Source organism: Orycteropus afer, unplaced genomic scaffold (genome assembly GCF_000298275.1).
Source record: "Orycteropus afer afer isolate SDZICR_OR568_19922 unplaced genomic scaffold, OryAfe1.0 scaffold00203, whole genome shotgun sequence".
Lineage (NCBI taxonomy): Eukaryota > Metazoa > Chordata > Mammalia > Tubulidentata > Orycteropodidae > Orycteropus > Orycteropus afer.
The window spans coordinates 1,644,304-1,657,190 of record NW_006921790.1 but is presented as its reverse complement, the minus strand read 5'-3'; positions in this window follow the sequence as shown (position 1 = coordinate 1,657,190).

Sequence of the window (12,887 nt, the reverse complement as noted above, 5' to 3'; positions counted from 1 at the left end):
GAGCTCTGGTAGCATAGTGCCTGAGGCACTTGACTGCTAACCAGAGGGCTGGCAGTTCAAACCCACCAGCCACTACTTGGAAGGAAGATGGGGCAATCTACTTCCATAGCGATACAGCCTCAGAAACCCATGAAGGGGTTGCTATGAGTCAGGTCCGACTCGACAGCACATAACAACAACAACAACAACAATTATATAATATTATTTTATATATTATTATATAATATAATCAATAATATAGCTTATATTAGCAATTTCAGGAATGAAAGAAGAAAACTCACTACAGATCTTACTGAAAATGAACAGAATAAAAGGAAATATTCTTCCAATAAATTTGATAATTTAGGTAAAGTAAAAAAAAAAGAATACTTGAAAGAAGTAAACTACCAAAATTCACTAGAGAAAATATAGATAACATGAATTGCTCTCTAACAGTTTTAAAAATGAATGTGTAAACCAGGTTCCTTTAAACAAGCAAACCTCTAAATCCAGTTTTATTCATTATTGAACTCTACCAAATATTTATTTTAAAAAATAAAACCTAAGTTATACAAAGTGAATTATTTCAGAAAATAGTGAAGGAAACTTGTCTGTCTTGATTCTGTAGTGCTGCTATAACAGAAATACCACAAGTGGATGGCTTTAACAAAGAGGAATTTATTTCTTAGAGCTTAACTCAAAACCAAGCTCATTGTCGTTAGTCAGATCCAACTCAAAGCAACCCCTCCATGCGTTTCCAAGATGGTATTACTACAGAATTAGATTGTCCAATCTTCCTTGCGAGGAGTGGCTGGTGGGTTTGAACCACAAGCTTCCTGGTTAGCAGTCAAATTCCTTAGGCATTATGCCACCAGAGCTCCATTCTTACAGCGTAAGAAAGGCTGAGTTCAAAGTGCTGGCTCTAGGGGCTGAGTGAAGTCCCCACAAAGGGCTTCAGCTCTCCCTCCTGTTCCAGGCCCACTTGAGCTGGAGGCTTTTTCTGACTCATGCAGCTGCTGGATGCTCAGGCTGATGAACCCAAGATTGACAGGTAAATGGTACAATCCCAAGATCGGTAGGAAAAATGGCAGATCACAGGTTCAAGTGCAGGAACAATCCCCAAATCAGCAGGCAACCGAGCAGACCAAGACTCGGCCAAATGCCAAACATCTAGATAGCTTTCTGAAAGCTTTTCCTTACATGCTGGAAGCAGACCACACTCCAAAGGCAACTACTAGCCTGCTCACAGCAGATTCCACCATGGAGATGATTCCCATCACATAATAGGTAATAATTACATCCAGCTGCCAAACCACTCAAAACTACAGCTGACCAAATTTGACACACAACCTTAACTAGGACAATGCCCCAACTTCCCAACTTGTGTATGAGGCTAGTATAACACTGTTACCAAAAACTAACAAATACCTCAAAACAAAAGAGAACTACAGACCAATATTTCTCATGAAATTGTATAAAAACTTTAGAAAATGTTAGAAAAAAAATCAGGTATTATATAAGAAGGAAAATTCATCATGACAGGAAAGTTTCATGTCAGAAATGCAAGGACAGTTTAACATTTTAAAAAATAAACAATGTTGCTTATAATATCAACAAAATTACAAAGAAAAAAATTACCTCAGTAAATGCAACAAAAACATTTACAATATATCAACACCCATTGCTTACAAAAAATATTTACAGAAAACTGGAAAATATAGAAATTCTTTCATCATTATTGATCATTTACAAAAGACCTAGAGCTAAGAAATACTTATTTGTGAAAATGATTAAGAAGAAGGCAATAATGTCCAGTCTAACCCTTTTATTAATGACTGTATAGATTTCTAACAATCCACTAAGTCAACAAAATAAATAAAAATCGTAAACACTGAAAAATAATAAGTAAGACTATATTTTCAATCTTATCTATAAATAAATAAATCTATACTGTAATCTATGCTTACATATTAAATTATCAAGAAGCTAAAATTAAAAAAAAATAGAACTAAAGAAGTTTAGCAAAGTTGTGGATATATAACAGATATAATAAAAGTATTGCATTTTTACTTACTATCAAAGAACAGCGTAGTGCCTAAGGCATTTGACTGCTAACCAAAAGGCTGACAGTTCAAGTCCACCAGCCCTTCCTTGGAAGGAAAATGGGGCAATCTATTTCCATAGCGATACTGCCTCAGAAACACAAGGAGGGGTCATGATGAGTGAGATCCAACTCGATGGCAGTGAGTTAGTATCAAAGAACAAATAGGAAAATAATAAACATAGAAAGAAACCAAATAAAAAATACTAAGAAATACATTTAACAAATATATTTACAAAAATAAAAAAATATATATTTATAAATAAATACTTTAAACTAAGAACTAAATGTCCTTGCTGAGATACCTTAAAGAAGACCTACATTTTGAAAGATATAAGGCATTTTACTGCTAACCAGAAGGTCAGCGGTTCCAATGAATGAGCTGTTTTGCAGAAGGAAGCCGGGGCGATTTACTTCCATAAAAATTTGCAGCCTTGGAAACCCAGTAGGGGGAACTATGAGTCAGAAATGACTTGATGGCAGAGAGGTTTTTTTTTTTTTTTTTTAATGATAAAAGTATCAGAACAATTTAATGGAAAAAGGAAGAGTTTTTCTACAAAAAGTATGAAAAAATAGATATGTATATATAGAACTGGAAAATAAATTGACCTCTTCCTCACACCATATGTAAAACTTAATTCAAAATGGATCATAAAACTAAATGTAAAAGTAATTATAAAAAAGAGGAAGGAAAAAGGGAAGAAAGAAAGAAAGTAAAAGAAAGAAAACTTAAAATGTTTGGCAGTAATATATCTTATAAATATTTAATCTCAAATATATAGTAAACTTTAGCAACTCAACTAAAAGACAAACAATTCATGTATAAAATGGGCAAAGGACATGAACATAAACTTCAGCAAAGAGAACATTCAGAAGACAACAAATACATGAAAAGCTTTTCATGTTCGTTAACCATTAGAGATGCAAATCAAAATTACAATGAGTTACTGCTTCACTGCTTCAAAAATGACAATGATCAAAAACAACAACAAAAAAAATGCTGGTGATGTAGCAAAAATGGACACTCATACACTGCTGGTGGGAATGTAAAATGGTAAAACCACAATGGAAAGTGATGTAGTGTTTCCTTATAAAACTAGAAACATAAATACCGTATGATCCAGCAATCTCACTCCTGTGATTATATCCAAGAAAAAATAAGAGGCCTCATATAAATAGACATATGCACATTTTGTCTAAACCAAAAACAAACTCATTGCCATTGAGTTGGATCCTACTCATAGCAACCCTTCCTTGGGTTTCCAAGGCAGTATCACTATGGAAGTAGATTGCCCAACCTTCCTTTCAAGGAGTTGCCAGTGGGTTTGAACCACCAGCCTTCTGGTTAGCAGACAGATGCCATCTATTGCAGCATTATTCACAATATCAAAAGTATGAAAACAACCTAAGTTGTTCATCAACAGATGAATGGATGAACAAACTATGATGCTTACACACAATGGAATAATGTTGTTGTTGTTAGGTGTCATCTAACTCAAAACGACCCTAGGTATGAATGAAACAGCCTCACAATCCTTGTTATACCTGAGTATATCATTACAGCCACTGTGTTTACCCATCTCCTTGAGGGCCTTCCTCTTCCATTGACCCTCTACTTTACCAAGCATGATATCCTTCTCCAGGGAATGGTTCCTTATGACAACATGACTGAAATAGGTCATAGTCTGGCCATTCTCACTTCCACAGAGAATTCTGGCTGCACTTCTTTCAGGACAGATGTGTTAGTACTTTTAGCTGTCCATGGTACTTTCAGTATTCTTCACCAACCACAACTCAAAAGCATCAACTCTTCTTCGGTCTTCCTTATTCATTGACCAGGTCTCACATGCATATGAGACGATTGAAAATACCATGGCTTTGGTAAGGCGCACCTTAGTCTTCAAAGACATATCTTTGCTCTTCAGCATTTTAAAGAGGGATTTTGCAGCAGATATTCAAAGTGAAATACATTGTCTGATTTCTTGACTACTGCTCCCATTGGTGTTTATCGTGGAACCAAGTAACATGAAATCTTTGACAACTTCAATCTTTTCTCCATTTATCATGATGGTGCTTATTGGTCAAGTTGTGAGGATTATCATTTTCTTTGTGTTGAGGTGTAATCGATACTGCAGACTGTCGTCTTTAATCTTCATCAGTAAATGCTTCAAGTCATCTTCACTCTCAGCAAGCAAGTGTGTTGTCTGCATATTGCAGGCTGTTAATGAGTCTTCCTCCAATCCTAATGCAGCATTCTTCTTCATATAGCCCATCTTTTTGGAGTATTTGCTCAGCCTACAAGTTGAATAAGTATGGTGAAAGGATACAACTCTGATACACTCCCTTCCTGATTTTAAAACATGCAGTATCATAAATGATGCAGTATCACCTTGTTCTGTTCAAACACCATCCTACTGGTCTATGTACAAGTTCCTCATGAGCACAATTAAGTGTTTTGGAATTCCCATACTTCTCAGTGTTATCCATACAATTGAATGTTTCTTCATAGTCAACAAAACACAAGTAAACATCTTTCTGGTATTCTTTCCTTTCAGCTAACATCCATCTGACATCAGCAATGATACACCCCATTCCATGTCCTGTTCTGAACCCATACTGCATTTCTGGAAGTTCTCTGTCAATATACTGCTGCAACTATTTTTGAATTATCTTCAGCAAGGTTTTAATTGCATGTGATAATGATATTGTTTGATAATATCCACATTCTGTGGGATCACTTTTCTTTGGAATGGGTATAAACATGGATATCTTCCAGTCAGTTGGCCTGGTAGCAGTCTTCTAAATTTCTTGGCATGGACAAGTGAGTGCCTCTAGCATGGCATCCACTTGTTGAAACATCTCAAATGGTACTCTGTCAATTCCTGGAGGCTTGTTTTTTGCCAGTTCCTTCAGTGCAGCTTCGACTTCTTCCTTCAATACTCTCCATTCTTGATCATATGCCACCTCCTGAAATGGATGAACATCAACCAATTCTTTTTGGCACAGTAACTCTGTGTATTCCTTCCATCTTCTTTTGATGTTTCCTGCATCATTTAACATTTTGCTCATAGAACCATTCAATATTGCAACTCAAACCTTAAATTTTTTCTTTAGTTCTCTCAGTTTGAGAAATGCCAAGCATGTTTATCCCTTTTGGTGGCCTAACTCCAGGTCTTTGCATATTTCTTTATAATAATTGACTTTGTCTTCTTGAGTTGCTCTTTAAAATCTTCTGTTCAGCTCTTTCATCTTGTCTTTTTTTTTTTTTTTTCCATTTGCTTTAGCTACTATCCATTCAAGGACAAGTTTCAAAGTATCTTCTGACACCCATTTTGGTCTTTTCTTCCGTTCCTGTCTTTTTAGTGGTCTTTTGCTTTCTTCATGGATAATGTTCTTGTTGTCATCCCACAATACCTCTGGTTTTCAGTCATTAGTGTTCAATGCATCAAATCTATTCTTCATATGGTCTCTAAATTCAGGAGGGATACAATGAAGGTCATATTTTGGCTCTCTTAGACTTGTTTTAATTATCTTCAGCTTCAGTTTGAACTTGGATATGAGCAGATGATGGTGTGCTCCACAGTCAGCTCCTGGCCTTGTTTTGGCTGTAGATATGGAGCTTCTTCATCTCTTCTTGCCACAGATATAGTCAATCTGATTCTTGTGTGCTCCATCTGGTGAAGTCCACATTGTATATAGCTGTTGTTCATATTGTTGAAAAAATGTATTTGCAATGAGTAAGTGATTGGTCTTGCAAAATTCTGTCATGTGATCTTCAGTGTTATTTCTATCACCAAGACCATATTTTCCAACTACTGGTGATTCTTCTTTGTTTCCAACTTTTCCATTCCAATTACCAGTAATAATGAACACATCTTGATTGCATGTTTTGTCATTTTCGGACTGCAGAAGTTGGTAAAAATCTTCAATTTCTTCCACTTTGTCTTTGGTGGTTGGTTGGTGTGTAAATTTGAATAGTAGTAGTATTAACTGGTCTTCCTTGTAGGCATATGGATATTTCCTATATTGATAGCATTGTTCTTGATGATAGATCTAGAAACATTCTTTGTGACAATGAATGCCATGTCATTCCTTGCCAATTTGTCATTGCCATCAGAGTAGATCATACTGTTGTCTGATTCAAAATGGCCAAAACCAGTCCATTTCAGCTTACTAATACCTAGGATGGGAGCTCTGGTAGCATAATGGCTAAAGCACTTGACTGCTAACCAGAAGACTGGCGGTTCAAACCCACCAGCCACTCCTTGGAAGGAAGATGGGGCAATCTACTTCCGTAGTGATACTGTCTCGAAAACCCAAGGAAGGGTCGCTATGAGTCGGGTCTGACTCGATGGCACATAACAACAACAATACCTAGGATATTGATCTTCATGCATTCCATTTCATTTTTGACAACTTCCAATTTTTCTAGATTCATACTTCGTGCATTCTATGTTCTGATTATTAATGGATGTTTGCAGCTGTTTTTTCCCATTTTGGATCATGCCACATTAGCAAACGGATGTCCTGAATGCTTTAGTCCATCCACATCATTACAGTCAGCTCTATGCATCTTTTTTATAAAAAGTCAAGAAAATGTTTACAGACAGAGAAAAACATATTTTTGATGGTTACCAGGAAAGGGAGGTGAGTGAATAGAAAATTACTAACTAGATAGTAACAAAAAAAATCCATTTTCATTGAGTCCATTTCAACTCATAGCAACTGTGATGGTTGGAGCTGTGTGTCAACTTGGCTGGACCCCAGTTCTGTGTGGTTGTTCCCATGATGGGATCAGATGACTGAGTTCTGAGTGGCCAGTCTGCCCAAGGGGAGTTTCCCTAGGGGCCTGCTTGCAATGATATTCCAAGGACAATCTGGAAGAACGGCATTCCGAACTACAGACTTCCTTGAGTGAGCGGCTCACTGCTCCCCTGGAGATCTCGGATTCATCTTTTATTGGAAACAACAACCAATATACTGCATGCCAGCTTGAATCTCTCAGCTCCGCTGTGCTTGCGGAAAAAAAGGCGGCTGCAAGCCCCACCTCCTACAGAGACGGACTTTGCAGCTTGGACTTGTCAGCTCCTATATGCTTGTGAGACATTTGCCTAAGATAAATATCTCTCTCTCTCTCTCTCTATATATATATATATATACCTTGCTGGGTTTTGTGTGTGTGTGTGTGTGTGTGTTTCTCTAGAGAACCCAATCTAACACAGCAACCCTATAGGATAGAAATGCCCAGAGAATTTCCAAGGCTGTAGATCTGCCACATCTTTCTCCTGCAGAGCTGCTGTTGGGTTTGACTCTTTTGGCTAGCAGTCTAATGTATTTACCTTTGCTACAAGAGCTCCTTAACTAGATAGTAGCTGAGTTAAATTTGGTGATGGGAAAACCAGTACACAATATAGGGAAGTCAACACATCTTAACCAAAGCAAAGGAAGACACTGGGAATAATAATAATAATAAAAAAATTAACCACAGAAAATACTATAACATATACAAACCTAAAACAATAATAAAAACAAACAATAATTTACAAGCAGATACCTAGGTAGATATATATGCTGAATATTTGTATGAGAGAGTACAAGAGTACATTTCTTACAAATATAGGTGTGGCTGTGGGTATTTTCACATACATATTTGTGTGTTGGTATAGTCATATATATGCATAATAGAGTATGCAGGGGCTGTAGTCATAGAAGCTTCCTAGACATAATGAAACACATCCCAAGACCTATTTAGTGGGACTGAGGTCAGAGGACCATACTCTCAGGGGACATTTAGGTGTACTGACATAACACAGTTTATAAAGAAAATGTTCTCCATTCTACTATGGTGAGTGCTGTCTAGGATCTTAAAAGCTTGTAAGAAATCAACACAACTATTGATCTCGTCTCTCTGGAGCAGAGGGAAAACAACCGAAGACACCAAACTCATTGATGTTGAGTCATATCTGACTCATACCAACCCTTCCTTGGGTCTCCGAGGAGATATCACTATGGAAGTAGGTTGCCCAATCTTCTTTCCAAGAAGTGGCTGGTTGATTTGAACTGCCAGTCTTCTGACTAACAGTCAAATGCCTTAGGCACTATACCATCAGAGATCTCTTTCCCACACCAAAGGCACAAGGAGGCAATTAGTCCAAAGAACTAATGGACTATAGGAACCACAGCCTCTACTAGCCTGGCACAAGAGAGACTAGCTCATGCTCAGCTACCACCACCAGCAGCACTGACCAGAATCACAATAGAGGGCTCTGCACAGAGAAAATGTAGGACAAAATTCAAATTCACAAAAAAGATCAGACTCACTAGTTTGACAGAGACACGAGGAATCCCTGAGACTATAGCCCCTACATACCATTCTAAATCAGAACTGAAGTGACTCCTGAAATTTCCTTTCAGCAAAATACTAGACAAGTCCCTAAAACAAACAATAAAACCCATGAGAAATGTGCTTCTTAGAATAATCAAGTATATGATACCAAATGGGCAAGACCTGACACAAAGAAAGATGAGAAGGAAGGGGCAGAGCTGGATAAATAGAAATGGGAAACCCAGGGTGGAAAGGGGGAGAGTGCTGACACATTGCAGGGATTGTAATCCATGTCAGATATAATCTATATATAAATTATTAAAAGGGAAACTTATTCACTCTGCAAAGTTTCATCTAAAGCACAATAAAATATTCAAAAATTTAAGTATTATGGCTTGGGTAAGGTGCATCTCAGTCCTCAAAGTGACAGCTTTGCTTTATAACTCTTCTTTTTTTTATTTTTTATTATTATTTTTTTAATGTTTATTGTGATTTGGGTGAAAGTTTACAGAGTACATTCACTTTCCATACAGCAGCTCACACATACTTGGTCTCATGGCATTAACTGCAATTTCCCACAGTGCAACAACTCTCTTCCCACTTCCTCCCCATAGTTATCTCTTCCCTATGTCCTTCCCTTCCATGCACTCCTGACACCCTAGCTGTATCCCTGTGCATACAAAAACCTTCTATTCTCCCATGATTGACCTCTCCAAAGAAGGTATCTACCTAATAATGTTAATGTTGAGCTCATATGCCTGTCTTGTTTGACTGGAAGCCACAGGAGTGGGTTCAATTCCAGACCTGAAGGGCTGATAGAACCTAGTGGAACCCCCTCTATCAGACCAGCAAATCTGGTGCTGACTTATTTATGTGATTATTTTGAGTTTTGTTCCACATTGTTTTCCCACTCTGTCCATGATCTCCTGCAGAGATCCTCCTCCAAGTGACTGACAGTGATAGCCAGGCACCATCTAGTTCTTCTGGTCTCACAGTCATATAGTCTGAAGATCGCATGGTGTACCAGTCACTTGGACTAATTGTTTCCATGTGTCTTGGTTGTCTTCATTCTTCTTTGTTCTGGATGAAGAGAAACCCATTGTTGCACTTAGATGGCTGCTTGCAAGATTTTAAGATTTAAAGATTTTGCTACTCGCCAAAGTAGGATGTAGAACAATGTTTTGGGTAGTACGTTATGCCAACTGAGATTGTTGTCCCCTGCGACTATGGTCCCGAGCCCACAAGTCCAACTACTCACTCCCTCTGGGTAGCTGGCTGTGGCCAGGAAGTGACTACAACCTCATCCCTTGTCAGCTCTACTAAATACTTAGAAATTCTTACAGAACATATCAATACACTTGTAGAAATATTGTCTGCCAACCCTGTACATGGTTTTGGGCACACTCCCCACTACATAGACATAAGTAATAGTTCAGTCTTTCCGACCCATCTATCCACCCATATATCAATGTTTGCCTTCACCAACAGTACAGTACTGTAAGTGCAAAAGGGTTCATCTTTGTTGTCTGTACCTCCCATGCTCCTCTCTATGTCTTCCTCTTCCTCAATGCCACTATGTTAATCACTCACATTTGGTACCTTGTCCTTCTCTTCACCCAAATCAGTACTGTTGTTGTTATGTGTTTGTTTACCCTTAGATATATTTTACATACTAAACTCTTATCTGATATATAATTTCCAAAGATATTCTCATAGTCTTTAGCTTGCCACCCCTTCTTTTCTGTAAAGTCTTTTGATGAACAGACATTTTAATTTTTATGAGAGACTATTTATTTTGTCTTTTGCTCTTTGTGCTTTTGTTATTAAATTACAAAATCCATTGTTAAAAGCCTTGATGTTGCATTTCCTCTAAGGATTTTATGGTTTTACTTAGCGCATTTAGGTCCTTAATCTATTTTGAATTTGTTTTTCTGTATGATTTGCCACATAGATCTTGTTTAATTTTTTCTGCATATGGAAATTCAATTTTCCCAACACCATTTATTAAAGATATTTTTCTCTACTCATTTGAATGGATTTAGCACCCTTGTCAAAAATCACTTCATCATTGATGTTTGAGTTTATTTCTGAATTTTCAATTCTATTACATTAGTCTATGTGCCTTTTGTTATACCAGTATCAGGCTGTTTTGATTGCTGTGGCTGTATGGTATATTTTGAAATCAGGAAATGTGAGTCCTTCTACTTTGTTCTTCTCTGTCAACTTTACTTTAGCTATTTGGGCTTTCTTGTCATTCATATGTTTGAAGATTGGTTTTTCCATTTCTGTAAAGAAAGTTATGCAGTATGGATTACATCTCCACATAAAGAAAACAAAAATCCTCACAACTGGACCAATGAGCAGCATCACAATAAATGGAGAGAAGATTGAGGTTGTCAAGGAATTCACGTTGCTTGGTTCTGCAATCAATGCCAATGGAAGCAGCAGTCAGGACATTAGACGACGTGTAGCATTGGGAAAGTCAACTGCGAAGGAACTGTTTCAAGTGCTGAGGAGCAAAGATACCTCATTGAGGACTAAGGTGTGCCTGACACAAGCCATGATATTTCCAATCGCCTGGTATGCATGTGAGAGCTGGACAATGAATAAGGAAGACCAAAGAAGAGTTGATGCTTTTGAGTTGTGGTGCTGGCGAAGAATGCTGAAAGTACCGTGCACTGCTAAAAGAACTAACAGATCTGTCCTGGCCGCCAGAATGCTCCTTGGAAGCAAGAATGGCCAGACTTTGTCTCACCTATTTTGGTCATGTTGCAAGAAGGGACCATTCCCTGGAGAAGGATGTCATGCTTGGTAGGGTGGAGGGTTGACGAAAGAGGGGGAGGCCTTCAACGAGATGGATTGATATGGTGGCTGCGATGATGGGCTCAAGTATAGCAGGGATTGTGGGGCTGGCGTGGGATCGGGCAGTGTTTAGTTCTGCTGTGCATGGGGTCACTATGAGTCGGAAACAACTCGACAGCACTTAACAACAACAACAAAGAAAGTTATTGGAATTTTGATTGGCATTGTGTTGAATCTATAGGTTACTTTGGGTAGTATTGACAACATTGTGTTCCAATCCATGAATGTCTTCCAATTCATAATGCAATATGTTTTCCATTTATTTATGTCTTCTTTAATCTCTTTGAGCAGTGTTTTATAATTCTCATATATATATACACATCCCTGGTTAAATTTATTTCTAGATATTTTATTCTCTTATATGGTGTTGTAAGTGGAATGGTTCCCTATTTTTCCTTTCAGAGTTTTCATTGTGGCATTCGACTGCTATTGGTTGGCTTTGAACCTTGAAACTTTGCTAAATTCCTTTATTAGTTCCAGAAGTTTTCATGAAGATTCCTTAGGATTATCTCTATATAGAATTGTATCATCCAAAAGTTGAAGTAGTTTTGTTTTTTTTTTTTTTTTTATTTTTTTTACTATATGAATATCTTTTTTTCTTTTTCTTGTCTTATTGCTCTAAGACTTCTCATACAGTACTGAATAGAAGTGACAAGAGCAGGCACCCTTGTCTTGTTCCAAATTTTAAGTGGAAAGTTCTCAGTCTTTCTCCACTAAGTGTAATATTGGCTGTGGATTCTTCATATATGCCCAGACTACAGTAAGGAATTTGCTTATATTAGAGCTTTCATCAGAAAAGGTGTTAGATATTATCAAGTGCTTTTTTTTTTGCACCCATAAGGTTGACCATGAATTTCTTCCCTTGTTCTATTGATGTGATACATTACATTGATACATTTTCTAATGTTGAACCATTCCTACATTCCTGGAATAAGTCCAATTTGGTCATAGTGAATATAATGTTGGATTTTTTTAATATAGTATATTGTTGATTGTTTTTATATTTATGTTCGTAAGAGATATTGGTCTATAGTTGTCTTTTCTTGTGGTGTCTTTGTCTGGTTTAGGTAACAGTGTTATATTTGTTTCATATAATACTCCTTCCTTCTCTATCTTTTACACAAGTTTAAACAGTATTGGTGTCAATTATTTTCTAAGTATTTGGTAGCAGTCTCCAATGAAGCCATCTGGTCTAGAACTATTTTTGTTGGGAGTTTTTGATCACTGATTTGATCCCTTCACTTCTTATAGGTCCATTGATGTTTTCTATTTCCTCTTCAGTCCCAGGGTTACAGGTGAAGAGAGACAACTCAGGGACACCCCAAGGTAGCAGGCAGGAAGAGCAGCAGAAAGGGGATTAAAAGCCAGGAAGCCAGAGAGAAGAGCAATCAGCCGAAGAGATTAGGTGAGGAGAGGAAACTCAGGCCTGCCCGGAGTAGCAGGCCTGAAGAGCAGGAGAAAGGGGATAAAAGCCAGGAACCTGGACAGAGGAGCAGTCAGCCCCAGGGACAACTCAGGGATGCCCAAAGCAGCAGGCCAGAAGAGCAGGAGAAAGGGGATTAAAAGCCAGGAAGCCAGACAGAGGTACAGTCAGCCACAGGGACCCAGGTGGGGGTGACA